Genomic DNA, 15,594 nt, shown 5'->3' with positions numbered 1-15,594 from the left:
TCCTAATAATTACTCCCACAGTTGATTTCTTCAAACCAAGCTGCTTACCTATTGCAGATTCAGTCTTCCCAGCCTGGTGCAGGTCTACAATTTTGTTTCTGGTGTCCTTTGACAGCTCTTTGGTCTTGGCCATAGTGGAGTTTGGAGTGTGACTGTTTGAGGTTGTGGACAGGTGTCTTTTATACTGATAACAAGTTCAAACAGGTGCCATTAATACAGGTAATGAGTGGAGGACAGAGGATCCTCTTAAAGAAGAAGTTACAGGTCTGTGAGAGCCAGAAATCTTGCTTGTTTGTAGGTGACCAAATACTTATTTTCCACCATAATTTGCAAATAAATTCATTAAAAATCCTACAATGTGATTTTCTGGATTTTTTTTCTTCTCATTTTGTCTGTCATAGTTGAAGTGTACCTATGATGAAAATTACAGGCCTCTCTCATCTTTTTAAGTGGGAGAACTTGCACAATTGGTGGCTGACTAAATACTTTTTTGCCCCACTGTACATTTGGTAGGAGGTTAGGAAGTGCAGCTCAGTTTCAATCTCTTTTTGTGGGCAGTGTGCACATGTCTCTCTCTCTCTCTCTCTCTCTCTCTCTCTCTCTCTCTCTCTCTCTCTCTCTCTCTCTCTCTCTCTCTCTCTCTCTCTCTCTCTCTCTCTCTCTCTCTCTCTCTCTCTCTCTCTCTCTCTCTCTCTCTCTCTCTCTCTCTCTCTCTCTCTCTGGCTGGCTGGCTGGCTGGCTGGCTGGCTGGCGTCAGTCTCCTACCCACGTGGGTTGGTTTTTCCAGGGGCACCTGATGAAGTCATCAGACTGAAGGAGTAGAGAAGAGAAGAGAGGGAGGGAGGGAAGGAGCAACAGTAGCCAGGGTGTCCAAACATGGAAACTGAGACATACAGTATGGGAGAGGGGGGGCACACTTTTCCACTTCCCTCTAAATTGAACATTAACACATACATACAGGTCAATGGTCAGCACTGACTGACTGACGAGGTACAGCTGGGGTGGATTGGCCATCTGGCAATTCTGTCAAATGTCAAATGGGCTAAGCTATTTTTGAGTTGGGGGGGATGGTCGAAATTGACACACTCAAAATGATTTTTTAAATATAAAAATTAAATATTAAAAAGGTAACATGGCCAGCGGCCTATGGGCCTGTTAAGATGATTATTTTAAAGATTTTTGCGCAATTTCTCTGTTATACAGTGGACAAAGGCCGGCCGTCCCTACCAAGATGGACTGGCCCGGTGTCACGCAAACTGACATTCAAAGTCAAACGCAGCATCAGCAAAGAGACCTGCTCTGACTCTGTCATAAGTTAGACAGCCAAGATCATGGATCATAAAAAATGAAAAAGGAGCCTATTAACGTAGAAAGAACACATTCTATATTGTCACCTCACTCAAAACATTTTATTTTTAGGTCGGCTAAAGAGTGCCCCACCAGTTTTGAGCTCCACCAGTTCTGAGCCCCATTTTTATTCTGAAATGGATTAAATCGTTTTTTCCCCTCATCAATCTACACACAAAACCCCATAATGACAAAGCAAAAAAGGTTTTTAGAAATGTTTGCAAATTTAAATTTAAAAAAAGGAAATATTAAGCTTACATAAGTATTCAGACCCTTTACTCAGTACTTTGTTGAAGCACCTAAGGCAGCAATTACAGCCTCGAGTCTTCTTGGGTATGACACTACAAGCTTGGCACACTTATATTTGGGGAGTTTGTCATATTCTTCTCTGCAGATCCTCTTAAGCTCTGTCAGATCTATTTTCAGGTCTCTCCAGAGACGATTGATTGGGTTCAAGTCCGGGTTCTGGCTGGGCCACTCAAGGACTTTCAGAGACTTGTCCCAAAGCCACTCCTGTGTTGTCTTAGCTGTGTGCTTAGGGTCATTGTCCTGTTTTTATTTTTAATACATTTGCAAATATTTCAAAAAACCTATCTTTGCTTTGGCATTATGGGGTATTGTGTGTAGATTGAAGAGAACATTTATTTTTTAAATGTATTTTAGAATAAGGCTGTAAAGTAACAAAATGTGGAAAAATTCAAGGGGTCTAAATACTTTCCAAATGCATGGTAGTTTTTAGACCCCTTGACTTTTTCCACATTTTGTTACTTCACAGCCTTATTATAAAATAAATGTAAAAAAATGTTTTCTCTCTCTCTCAAGAAAGTAGAAAAGAGACCATGTTTGTATGCGGCTTTATTAACTCAAAGATATATATATTTTTTACATTGTTTGCCAACTGTTATGTGACATGTATTAATGCCAAAATAATATGCAAAACAGGCAACAATTGTACAGTAGAAATATATATAAAATAGCTTGCTCATATATACAGTTGAAGTCGGAAGTTTACATACACCTTATCCAAATACATTTAAACTCAGATTTTCACAATTCCTGACATTTAATCCAATTAAAAATTCCCTGTCTTAGTTCAGTTAGGATCACCACTTTATTTTAAGAATGTGAAATGTCAGAATAATAGTAGAGAGAATGATTTATTTCAGCTTGTACTTCTTTCATCACATTCCCAGTGGGTCAGAAGTTTACATACACTCAATTAGTATTTGGTAGCATTGCCTTTAAATTGTTTAACTTGGGTCAAACGTTTTGGGTAGCCTTCCACAAGCTTCCCACAATAAATTGGGTGAATTTTGGCCCATTCCTCCTGACAGAGCTGGTGTAACTGAATCAGGTTTGTAGGCCTCCTTGCTCGCACACGCTTTTTCAGTTCTGACCACACATTTTCTATAGGATTGAGGTCAGGGCTTTGTGATTGGCACTCCAATACCTTGACTTTGTTGTCCTTAAGGCATTTTGCCACAACGCTGGAAGTATGCTTGAGGTCATTGTCCATTTGGAAGACCCATTTGCGACCAAGCTTTAACTTCCTGACTTAAGCTGTTGCTTCAATATAACCACATAATTTTCCTCCCTCATGATGCCATCTATTTTGTGAAGTACACCAGTCCCTCCTGCAGCAAAGCACCCCCACAACATGATGCTGCCACCCCTGTGCTTCACGGTTGAGATGGTGTTCTTCGGCTTGCAAGCCTCCCCCTTTTTCCTTCTAACATAACCATGGTCATTATGGCCAAACAGTTCTATTTTTGTTTCATCAGACCGGAGGACATTTCTCCAAAAAGTACGATCTTTTTTTATGGCGGTTTTGGAGCAGTGGCTTCTTCCTTGCAGAGCGGCCTTTCAGGTTATGTCGATATAAGACTTGTTTTACTGTGGACATAGATACTTTTGTACCTGTTTCCTCCAGCATCTTCACAAGGTCCTTTGCTGTTGTTCTGGGATTGGTTTGCACTTTTCGCTCCAAAGTACGTTCATCTCTAGGAGACAGAATGCGTCTCCTTCCTGAGAGGTATGACGGCTGCGTGGTCCCATGGTGTTTATACTTGCGTACTATCGTTTGTACAGATGAACGTGGTAACTTCAGGCGTTTTGAAATTGCTCCCAAGGATGAACCAGAGGTCTACCATTGATTTGACAGACTTGTGGAGGTCTTCGCTGATTTATTTTGATTTTCTCATGATGTCAAGCAAAGAGGCACTGAGTTTGAAGGTAGGCCTTGAAATACATCCACAGATACACCTCCAATTGACTCAAATGATGTCAATTAGCCTATCAGAAGCTTCTAAAGCCATGACATCATTTTCTGGAATTTTCCAAGCTGTTTAAGGGCACAGTCAACTTAGTGTATGTACACTTCTGACCAACTGGAACTGTGATACAGTGAAATAATCTGTCTGTAAATAATTGTTGGAAAAATGACTTGTGTCATACACAAAGTAGATGTCCTAACCGACTTGCCAAAACTATAGTTTGTTAACAAGAAATTTGTGGAGTGGTTGAAAAACAAGTTTTAATGACTCCAACCTAAGTGTATGTAAACTTCCGACTTCAACTATATATATAAAATTGTTGCCTGTTTTGCATATTCTTTTGGCATTAATACGTGTCACATATCAGTTTGCAAACAATGAAAAAACAAATTTGGTTAATAAAGCCACATACAAACATGGTCTCTTTTTTGCTTTCTTGAGTAAGGCAGCTCCAAAATGCAGGTGTTTCAGCCTAGCTCAGTGCTTTCTGTGGTGGTGGGGCAGCCAGCGGAAAATACAGAGCGTAGGGGTTGGTTCTCTAGTTGCGCCGTGATTGGCTTAGTGTTCTGTTACTCATGGGGACACTACGTCACCACAAAATCTACTGACAGAGCTTGAAAATTCAAGCCCCTTGGGTGCTGCCATAGAGTTACATTAGAAGTGCCCATCCAAGAAGGCTCAAGGTCATAGGCCACAGATAAAATTACGTCAAATCACGTTATATCTACCATAGCTTTGATTGGACTGATCATGTCAACATCATACTTTTAAAATCTTAGCTAGCAAGTTAGCGGTCATCATCATGAATAATGTCGACAATCTACAGGCAAATCCTTTTCGATCCATATGAAGAGAATTTATAGATAAAATGCATTGGTGCTCATCGGCCATTGGACATAAACATTATACAACAAGTTGGAAATCGCAAATTCAACAATGAGTGGTTTGGAAGGAATCAGTGGCTAACTGCAAGCGTTGCCAAGAAATCACTAGCCTGCTATTCAGTGGAGTGGGTGTGTGGTCCAAGTCTGGTTTAAGGGTCTCTTTTCAAAGCTTAAAAGGATAAACATTCAACTAGATGGGTCAGAAAAGGTTGAATACATTGGCCATGCTGTGAATCCTACATGACTTCTGCCGAGTTCAAAACAACTGGAAACTCGGAATTGGGAAATCTCAGACTTCAATGAGTTCAAGACAACTGGAAACTCTGAAAAAAACGATCTCCGACTGGGAAAAAACGTTTTGAACGGTCATCCAACTCGGAATTCCAAGCCGGGAACTCAAGCTTCTTTCTAGAGCTCCAACCTGAACATCACTGACTTCATGATTCAACCTTGTTTTTTTTCAGTGTTCAGAGATCCCAGTTGTCTTGACGAAGTTTGATAACAAAATTTGCCCACGAAGGACTGCCATGCCACCTTCCTGTTCAAGTAAGAACAGCACAACAAGGTGAGTCCAAAAATGTAGGAGGGGTGTGTCACTTGAGTGGGTTGAGTCACTAACGTGATCTTCCTGTCTGGGTTGGAGCCCCCCCTTGGGTTGTGCCGTGGCGGAGATCTTTGTGGGCTATACTCGGCCTTGTCTCAGGATGGTAAGTTGGTGGTTGAAGATATCCCTCTAGTGGTGTGGGGGCTGTGCTTTGGCAAAGTGGGTGGGGTTATATCCTGCCTGTTTGGCCCTGTCCGGGGGTATCGTCGGATTTGGCCACAGTGTCTCCCGACCCCTCCTGTCTCAGCCTCTAGTATTTATGCTGCAGTAGTTTATGTGTCGGGGGGCTAGGGTCAGTCTGTTATATCTGGAGTATTTCTCCTGTCTCATCCGGTGTCCTGTGTGAATTTAAGTATGCTCTCTCTAATTCTTTCTTTCTCTCTTTCTTTCTTTCTCTCTTTCTTTCTCTCTCTCAGAGGACCTGAGCCCTAGGACCATGCCTCAGGACTACCTGGCCTGATGACTCCTTGCTGTCCCCAGTCCACCTGGCCGTGCTGCTGCTCCAGTTTCAACTGTTCTGCCTGCGGCTATGGAATCCTGACCTGTTCACCGGACGTGCTACTTGTCCCAGACCTGCTGATCATAAAATCATAATCATAATCATAAAGATCATAAAATATATTGTTAATATCTCTTCTCTATTTGAGTCAGGATGTATCACACATCTCCTGCTTAAAGAAGGTTTCCACTAGATAGCCACAAAGTCAAAATTGGCTACAAAAATGTGCGTTTTGATCTTAATTTAAGGTTAGGGTTAGGCATAAGGTTAGCAGTGTGGTTAAGGTTAGGCATAAGGTTTGCAGTGTGGTTAAGGTTAGGCATAAGGTTTGCAGTGTGGTTAAGATTAGGGTTAGGTTTACAATCAAATAAGAAGAGAAATGGGGACAATAGGCAGAGTTTAGCCATAATTATGACTTTGTGGCTGTGTTAACTAGTGACAAACCTTAAAAAGAGAGAGAGCCATATACGTTCCCAGGTACAGTCCTTAGGTGGCCTGCCTTATGTGAGTGGCCACAGGCCTCTGCTGGGCCCCCTTGGTAAAGGTCTGGGTGCATTGTTGGAATGTGCTAGGTCAGTCTGGGCTTGGGATAGGTCAGGTTTGGGTTAAGTTGCACACCGGCAGTGTTTTTGTCAGGTGCAGCGGTGATCTACCACCCGTCAGCCGGCACATAGGGGTAATCCTAACCCTAAGAAGCTTTCACAGACGATTTCACGAGGCTAAGGGGAAGTTAGGAAAGGTTTGTAAACCTCTTCAGAGCAGAGCCAGGCTTGGCCTCTTGCTGGCATTGACACCTCTTCCTCCTCTCCTCTCCTTTCCTCCTTCTTCCCCTGTGGTTTTCAGTATGGCTGGATTGAGCCATTGAGGAGAAATGGTGTGTGTGTGTGTGTGTGTGTGTGTGTGTGTGTGTGTGTGTGTGTGTGTGTGTGTGTGTGTGTGTGTGTGTGTGTGTGTGTTCCCTTCCCCCCCTTTACTTCTTATTAACTAATAGCGTCCACAGAGTGTCAGTGACATTTCTTCTAGGAACAGGAGAGGGGGAGATTAGGTCGTCCTGTGTTATGGGTATCTTTTGAAGTCTAAACACCACCATGTAATCATACTGGGCAGCCATTTTCCCAGAGAAGAAAAAAAGCTTATCTGGCCATTTTGAGCCTGTAGTCAAACCCACAAATACTGATGCTCCAGATACTCAACTAGTTTAAAGAAGGCCAGTTTAATTGCTTCTTTAATCAGAACAGTTTTCAGCTGTACTAACATAATTGCAAAAGGGTTTTCTAATGATCAATTAGCCTTTTTAATGATAAACTTGGATTAGCTAACACAACGTGCCATTGGAACACAGGATTGATGGTTGCTGATAATGGGCCTCTGTACGCCTATGTAGATATTCCATTAAAGATCAGCAGTCATTTACAACATTAACAATGTCTACACTGTATTTCGTATCAATGTGATGTTATTTTAAATGGACAAAAAATGTGATGTTCTTTCAAAAACAAGGACATTTCTAAGTGACCCCAAACTTTTGAACGGTGGTGTATATCTACTCACAGTTCAAATAATACAAACACAAAGAATGTTTTGTCTCCATGCAATTCAATTTATTATCACATCAAAATGAACAGTCCACGGAATTACGTAGCATACCTTATTATACATAGCATTTTATAGCATACCAAAACACATACCATACACTTGCAGATCTCAAGCCTCCATAGTTAAAGTGCATGGTTAGGTGTTGGTGTGCTTTGACTGTGCTTTGTGTGATCAGGCTGGGCAGGATGGCATGATGGTGTGGGGTAACCTCTGTCCTGTCACCTCTCTCTACTGTCTGCTTCCCTCTCTCCCTCCATCTGTCGGTCTCTCTCTCTCCCCCTCTCTCTCGTCTCTGTGTACACCTCTCTCTCGTCTCTGTACCCCTCTCTCTCGTCTCTGTGTACTCCTCTCTCTCGTCTCTGTGTACCCCTCTCTATCTTTATCCAGTTGGCAGATGAAGTAACTTTAGGGCGGGTAAGGGTGCCCAAGGACAGGGGCACGCCTGAGAGGGCATAGGTTGGGTAAAGCTCAGAGACGATACACACAAACACACTGATACACACACACACACACACAGTCCCTGAAAGACACACCTGCCACGTGTATCCTTGTTAGGTGGAGCAGAGCAGCCAGGATTATGTGTGTATGTCTTTAAGTCGAGCCAGTGAGCCTCAGCTCGGCGTCCCACCGCAATCTCTTAATGTACTCGCAGGCCGATTCCCTCAGAGCGGATCAGGTAGGATACCTTGGCCTGTGACCTGACACACACAAACACACAGCGGGAGACACACACACACAAACACACAGAGGAGTACACACACACAAACAGAGACGCACACACACAAACACACTACTCTCTAGGTCACAGCCTTGCCCTGACTGCAGTGCTTCTGTTACATGCTCACAGGGGACTGGCAGCGCTTACCGGAGGATCAACTTGTGAGAGTGGGATAATCCTGTCTGAGGGATGTGTGTGTGTGTGTGTGTGTGTGTGTGTGTGTGTCGCTCTCTGTCTCTGTGCGTGTGTGTCGCTCTCTGTCTCTGTGTGTGTGTCGCTCTCTGTCGCTGAGTGTGTGAGCGTGCGTGTGTGTGTGTTTGTCTCTCTTTACCTCTATGTATGTGTGTCTTTGTGTGTGTTTTAAGAGGGATGCTAGACAGAAGAGGGGAGAAAGAATGAGAAGAGTGACAAGACAACAAGATAAGGAGATTGCATCTCCGGCGCGGCCCACGCTTGGATTGCGTCCTACCTGACAGGTCGCTCCTACCAGGTGGCGTGGCGAGAATCTGTCTCCTCACCACGTGCTCTCACCACTGGTGTCCCCCAGGGCTCTGTTCTAGGCCCTCTCCTATTCTCGCTATACACCAAGTCACTTGGCTCTGTCATAACCTCACATGGTCTCTCCTATCATTGCTATGCAGACGACACACAATTAATCTTCTCCTTTCCCCCTTCTGATAACCAGGTGGCGAATCGCATCTCTGCATGTCTGGCAGACATATCAGTGTGGATGACGGATCACCACCTCAAGCTGAACCTCGGCAAGACGGAGCTGCTCTTCCTCCCGGGGAAGGACTGCCCGTTCCATGATCTCGCCATCACGGTTGACAACTCCATTGTGTCCTCCTCCCAGAGCGCTAAGAACCTTGGCGTGATCCTGGACAACACCCTGTCGTTCTCAACTAACATCAAGGCGGTGGCCCGTTCCTGTAGGTTCATGCTCTACAACATCCGCAGAGTACGACCCTGCCTCACACAGGAAGCGGCGCAGGTCCTAATCCAGGCACTTGTCATCTCCCGTCTGGATTACTGCAACTCGCTGTTGGCTGGGCTCCCTGCCTGTGCCATTAAACCCCTACAACTCATCCAGAACGCCGCAGCCCGTCTGGTGTTCAACCTTCCCAAGTTCTCTCACGTCACCCCGCTCCTCCGCTCTCTCCACTGGCTTCCAGTTGAAGCTCGCATCCGCTACAAGACCATGGTGCTTGCCTACGGAGCTGTGAGGGGAACGGCACCTCCGTACCTTCAGGCTCTGATCAGGCCCTACACCCAAACAAGGGCACTGCGTTCATCCACCTCTGGCCTGCTCACCTCCCTACCTCTGAGGAAGTACAGTTCCCGCTCAGCCCAGTCAAAACTGTTCGCTGCTCTGGCACCCCAATGGTGGAACAAACTCCCTCACGACGCCAGGACAGCGGAGTCAATCACCACCTTCCGGAGACACCTGAAACCCCACCTCTTTAAGGAATACCTAGGATAGGATAAAGTAATCCTTCTAACCCCCCCCCCCCCCCCCTTAAAATATTTAGATGCACTATTGTAAAGTGGCTGTTCCACTGGATATCATGAGGTGAATGCACCAATTTGTAAGTCGCTCTGGATAAGAGCGTCTGCTAAATGACTTAAATGTAATGTAAATGTAATTGAAGCAGATGCACTAACAAAGAGATAATAGTACGAAACAAAAAGCTAGCTTACCAAGAGGCCAAAAAGAGAGATGGACAAGCTAGACAACAGAGAGAAAATGCATGGAAAGAAGGGGGAAAAGATAAGGACTGCTCGTTGGCCAACTATTGGCTCCACATGTTCCTAGACTGCAGCGGCCAGGGAATCTGGAACATTCTCTACCTTTGTTCTCATCTGGAGGGGAAGGTTTTTAGAGGGACACGCTCTCATATCCTGTTCTTGCCGACGCCAACACCGCCCTTGAAGTCAGATTTATGGTATGCTGTGTGTGTGTGCGCATGTGGGGGTGTGTGACACAGAGAGAGAAAGAGAGAGAAAGAGTCAAATAGAAAGAGTTAGAGAGAGACACACACATAGAAAGTGAGTAGAGAGAGAGAAAGAGAACAGAGAGGGAGAGAGAAAGGGAACAGAGAGGGCCTGAGCAGTCATGGTTTGAGACAAACAGCACAGCTAAGTCTAGAACAATGCCACAAATTGCCTTTACCAGCATGTCAGGAGGCTGGTTTTGTCCAGCTGTTTGTCGTATGTCCTTGCCTTGTTCTCCCTCCCTCCTTTCCCTTTCATCCATCCATCTATCCTCCTAACCTTCCCTCCATATATCCTCCTAACCTTCCCTCCATCTATCCTCCTAACCTTCCCTCCATCTATCCTCCTAACCTTCCCTCCATCTATCCTCCTAACCTTCCCTCCATATATCCTCCTAACCTTCCCTCCATCTATCCTCCTAACCTTCCCTCCATCTATCCTCCTAACCTTCCCTCCATCTATCCTCCTAACCTTCCCTCCATATATCCTCCTAACCTTTCCCCAATCTATCATACTGTATCATTCAATCATCCTATGCTTTACATACTTCCAGCTTTCGAGTAGCCAGTCCATCTACCTTCCTATCCTTCTACTTTTTGTTGTTTTTGAGTAGCATAAGAAATTATTCTAGAGATGTTTTGTTCTGATATACAATGAAGCACCCATGATGCCCCACCATGCAGCTTCAATCCATATAAGGGCAGCAGGCGGGTCCTGGCTGGGGTGTGGAATGTTGGCTGACTCAGCATGTACAGTAGCATCAATGTGCAGTCGTCTTTACAGTAGCATCAATGTGCAGTCGTCTTTGTTAATGCCTGAGTAGAATAAAGCAGCCATTTTGGGGGGCAGTTGATGCTGATAGTGTGGTTTAAAAGAGCTCACATTGTACATGAAAGCATACATACAACTCTGTTGAGTATACATACATAAAACTAAATACAATAGTGTAAATAGAGCAAAATACAGCACACATATAGTAAAATCTGTCTTCAGTAAGCATACTTCAAGTAAGCGTACTTCATACTTTGGGACCATACTTGATATTTAGTAAGCAAACTTCATACTTAGTAAACATATTTCATAGTTTGTAAGCATTTTTCATACTTGTAGCCTTCATTAGCTCTAACATGAGCAGAAGACTTAATGAAAACATTACATTTGAGTGCAGTGGGTTCATGTGTTTTTAACTGAGACCTATTGCATCATATCAGATGTCTTGGATAGCTAGCTATTCTGTTTAGCCTAATCTTCACGTGTGCTGTATTTACAGCTAAACATACTGTACACTGCTACCATTGGCTGCAAAATGGAACATCTGGATGGAGAATTCACTGATCCGATGCATGGCATCTGGACACACACACACACACACACACACACACATTTCTTGAAGGCGTCTGTTGGTCTTCTGTGTGGGATGCAGGAAAGAGCCAACCACAACAGTTCTTCAGCTGGCAGCTTTAGTTGGTACACAAGGACATAAAGCTTGCCAGTGAAGAACTGCTGTGGGTCAGCCAGTGAGCACCGACGCAACATGCACAAAAACACACACATATAAACACACACACACACACACACACACACACACACACACACACACACACACACACACACACACACACACACACACACACACACACACACACACACACACACACACACACACACACACACACACACACACACTAGGCTACATCTTCTTCATCTTTGGCCATCAGGGTGGGCAGAGGTGGAATCTGTAGAGAGAGAGAGAGAAGAGAGGGTGGAGAGAGAGGGAAACATTAGAATGTATGTCTGACAGACTCGTGCTAAAATACAATATTCAGTACGACATACAGTACCAGTCAAAAGTTTGGACACAACTACTCATTCCAGGGTTTTTCTATATTTTTACTATTTTCTACATTGTAGAATAATAGTGAAGACATCAAAACTACTTTTGGCAGGGCTTTGGTCAAAAGCAGTGCACTGCATAGGGAATATGGTGCCATTTCACAGAGTTTGCATTTATTTTAGGCACTACTGTTCCCGCGAGTCTTCAACTGTTTCTACAACAAACTATCGAAATTGAAAAATAACATGGTGTCTTACTTACAAGAGAGTGTCACCAAAGGACAGAAATGTTCACTTTAATTCATGTCAGATTAATCCCAAAGAACTGCCAGGAGGGCTGTGAAACCTTCAAGAGATACTCATTACAACACGTTATCATCAATGATAAAGAATGGAGCTTAGCTGTGCAGCATTTTCAGCCTTAGCCTAGACAAAAAGTGTTGAAAGTTAGTTACAATGCTAAAACAACTCTTATACTTGAGTGTTCCATCTATGTTGATTTTTTTATTGTTATAAATAACTTATGTCCTTTAGTAAAACCCATAAAACAACCAAAAAAACACCCAGAGAACCACCAACTGTAAATATATACCCAGTAACATAGTAAGGCCTATTTAGTTCAGTCAGTGTATGGTTAGCCTTTTCGCTGAACATATGATTAAAGTCTCGCTATGTGATGTAGTATATGAAAACTATTCTTGTTATGCTGTTTAAATGCCTCTTCCTAGATGCATATTTTCCAGGCAGCGCAGACAGATTTGTCACAGTTCAAGGACAGGGTTTTGGGCAAAGCTATCCCTTAGCAGTCCAGCGAACCCAACGACTCTGTAAACCCAACGAACCCACACACTGCCCACACACACATGCGACCCAGCCTAGGAAAAGTAGCCAGCTCTGCCAAAGCGCTGAGTCCCTTTAGATACAGCCGCCTCAGACCCATCTTCCTCCTGAGGCTAGCCAAGCACAGGACCTCTGAGCAGAGTAAGGTAGTGGATCTAATGGATCCATTTTGGATGTGTGCACGTGTTAAAACTAGTTCTTCAGGGACACCTGATTGGCGGAATCAGCCTTTGTTTTTTTCAGCTTTAATATTGCAGATAGATTGTGGCTTCTATCAATGTAGCTGTCTGCATCATTTCCAATCCACAATACATATATATTTTTTAAATGTATTATTTTACACTAAGCTTACCACACCTCCCCTAATCGGCATTTGTTTGCAGACAGAGCTGGACAGAGAAGATTCCTCCAGTGTTCAACAGGAACAATACAGTAGCTAGCTGTCAAGGAGATCCAGGAGAGTACTGTTACAGAGAAAGTAAGAGAGAGAGAGCGAGAAGGAGAGAAAGAGAGGGGGAGAGAAAGAGAGAGAACAAGAGAAAATAAGGTCGAAAGAGAAAAGGACAAGAAATTAGAGCGATGGGCTACACTAATCCACTAACACATTCGAACCAAAGAGAAGTGAGTAGCGCTGAGGGGGAGCTGACTGGTGACTGTCCTAAATCCCTAATGTGACTTGTATAGTGTACAGAACTAGCCAGGGGCTAACTTAACTTCTACCCTACTGTGGAAATAGATAGTATGATATGTAGCTAACATAAGGTAACATAAGGTAGATATCTAGATAATGTAATCCAGCTACTGTACCTTTGGGCAAGTATCCGAGTCAAAATTAAACTCAACTTTATTTCTGGATAAAATAACACGCAATGTACTGTAGCTATTATAGCGTAGCTAGAGCATCCTAATGTAGCTAGCAATGTAGGTAGTCAAGATTCAGATGGCAAGGCTTTCACTGCTAGCATTATTACCATTTGCCAGCCTCAGAATCTTCTAGTACCATTAGAATGAGGACTAGCATTAGCCAGCCTACTGTCCTGATCTACAGTACAGTAGTGTTTGTTAAAGGACACGGAGCAGTAAGTCAGTCAGTGTCCTCCTGCACCTGCAGACTCTCCAGAGAGGCTCTGACAGAGCATAGTACAGCACTCAGCCATCACAACAAACCTGCAGACTCTCCAGAGAGGCTCTGACAGAGCATAGTACAGCACTCAGCCATCACAACACACCTGCAGACTCTCCAGAGAGGCTCTGACAGAGCATAGTACAGCACTCAGCCATCACAACACACCTGCAGACTCTCCAGAGAGGCTCTGACAGAGCATAGTACAGCACTCAGCCATCACAACACACCTGCAGACTCTCCAGAGAGGCTCTGACAGAGCATAGTACAGCACTCAGCCATCACAACACACCTGCAGACTCTCCAGAGAGGCTCTGACAGAGCATAGTACAGCACTCAGCCATCACAACACACCTGTAGCTCCCGCTGTTACTGACCTCATCTTAAAGTGTGTGCATGTGCTCCCGCATGCATTGACATGGAACATAACGTCATACTTCATGTGCATGTTTAAGTGTGTTTGGGCTGTGTTATTAGTTGTGTTATTAGTATTAGACATGGAGGAGAGCAGTATAGAGAGAGAGAGAAAGAGGGAGAAAAGAGAGCGCAATAGAATATTATTCAACCCTTGGTGACAAGGTGCTATGTGCTTTCGTTGACCCCTCTTTCCCCTTCTATGAGACCAGTTCCTCCACAAAGAGTCGACACAGGCATCCGTTTGCATAACACCTACACAGGTACTGAGAATTATGGATAATGGTCTGATACCAGTAGTTCTCTTCTCGATGCAATTTCACCCCCTAGAATCATAGACACCATGTTTATCATTCTTACATCATCTCTCTCTCTCACACACACACACACACACACAGGCAAACGCATGCACACACACACACACACCTCTGGAACAGTGTATTCTGCATCAGGACTCTGTATGGGTGTGTGTGTTGTGTATGTACAGTTGAAGTCAGAAGTTTACATACAGTTAGGTTGGAGTCATTAAAACTAGTTTTTCAACCACTCCACAAGTGTTTTGTTAACAAACTATAGTTTTGGCAAGTCGGTTAGGACATCTACTTTGTGCATGACACAATTTTTCCAACAATTGTTCACAGACAGATTATTTCACTTATAATTCACTGTATTACAATTCCAGTGGGTCAGAAGTTTACATACACTAAGTTGACTGTGCCTATATACAGCTTGGAAAATACCAGAAAATGATGTCATGGCTTTAGAAGCTTCTGACTGACATCCTTTGAGTCAATTGGAGATGTACCTGTGGATGTATTTCAAGGCCTACCTTCAAACTCAGTGCCTCTTTGCTTGACATCATGGGAAAATCAAAATAAATCAGCCAAGACCTCAGAAAATAAATTGTAGACCTCCACAAGTCTGGTTCATCCTTGGGAGCAATTTACAAATGCCTGAAGGTACCACGTTCATCTCTACAAATAATAGCACGCAAGTATAAACACCATGGGACCTCGCAGCTGTCCTACTGCTCAGGAAGGAGATGCGTTCTGTCTCCTAGAGATGAACGTACTTTGGTGTGAAAAGTGCAAATCAATCCCAGAACAACAGCAAAGGACCTTGTGAAGATGCTGGAGGAAACAGGTACAAAATTATCTATATTCACAGTAAAACGAGTCCTATATCGACATAACCTGAAAGGCCGCTCAGGAAGAAGCCACTCCTCCAAAACCGCCATAAAAAAGCCAGATTACAGTTTGCAACTGCACATGGGGACAAAGATCGTACTTTTTAGAGAAATGTCCTCCGGTCTGATGAAACAAAATAGAACTGTTTGGCCAAAATGACCATCGTTATGTTTGGAGGAAAAAGTGGGAGGCTTGCAAGCCGAAGAACACCATCCCAACCGTGAATCAAGGGGGTGGCAGCATCATGTTGTGGGGGTGCTTTGCTGCAGGAGGGACTGGTGTAC

At 43.9% G+C, this 15,594-nt stretch overlaps 1 long non-coding RNA gene across 1 annotated transcript; it reads right to left on the bottom strand.

Annotated features, from left to right (window-relative positions):
• Positions 1–7,186: 7,186 nt before the first annotated feature.
• On the bottom strand, positions 7,187–8,454 carry LOC120018767. The gene is made up of 2 exons (XR_005472252.1): positions 7,737–8,454; positions 7,187–7,645 (listed from the first exon to the last, which is right to left on the bottom strand). It is a non-coding gene; the product is annotated as an uncharacterized LOC120018767 (long non-coding RNA).
• Between the last annotated feature and the right edge of the window lie 7,140 nt (positions 8,455–15,594).

This window comes from Salvelinus namaycush, chromosome 23, assembly GCF_016432855.1.
Source record: "Salvelinus namaycush isolate Seneca chromosome 23, SaNama_1.0, whole genome shotgun sequence".
Lineage (NCBI taxonomy): Eukaryota > Metazoa > Chordata > Actinopteri > Salmoniformes > Salmonidae > Salvelinus > Salvelinus namaycush.
This window is presented reverse-complemented; position numbering and strand designations above follow the sequence as displayed.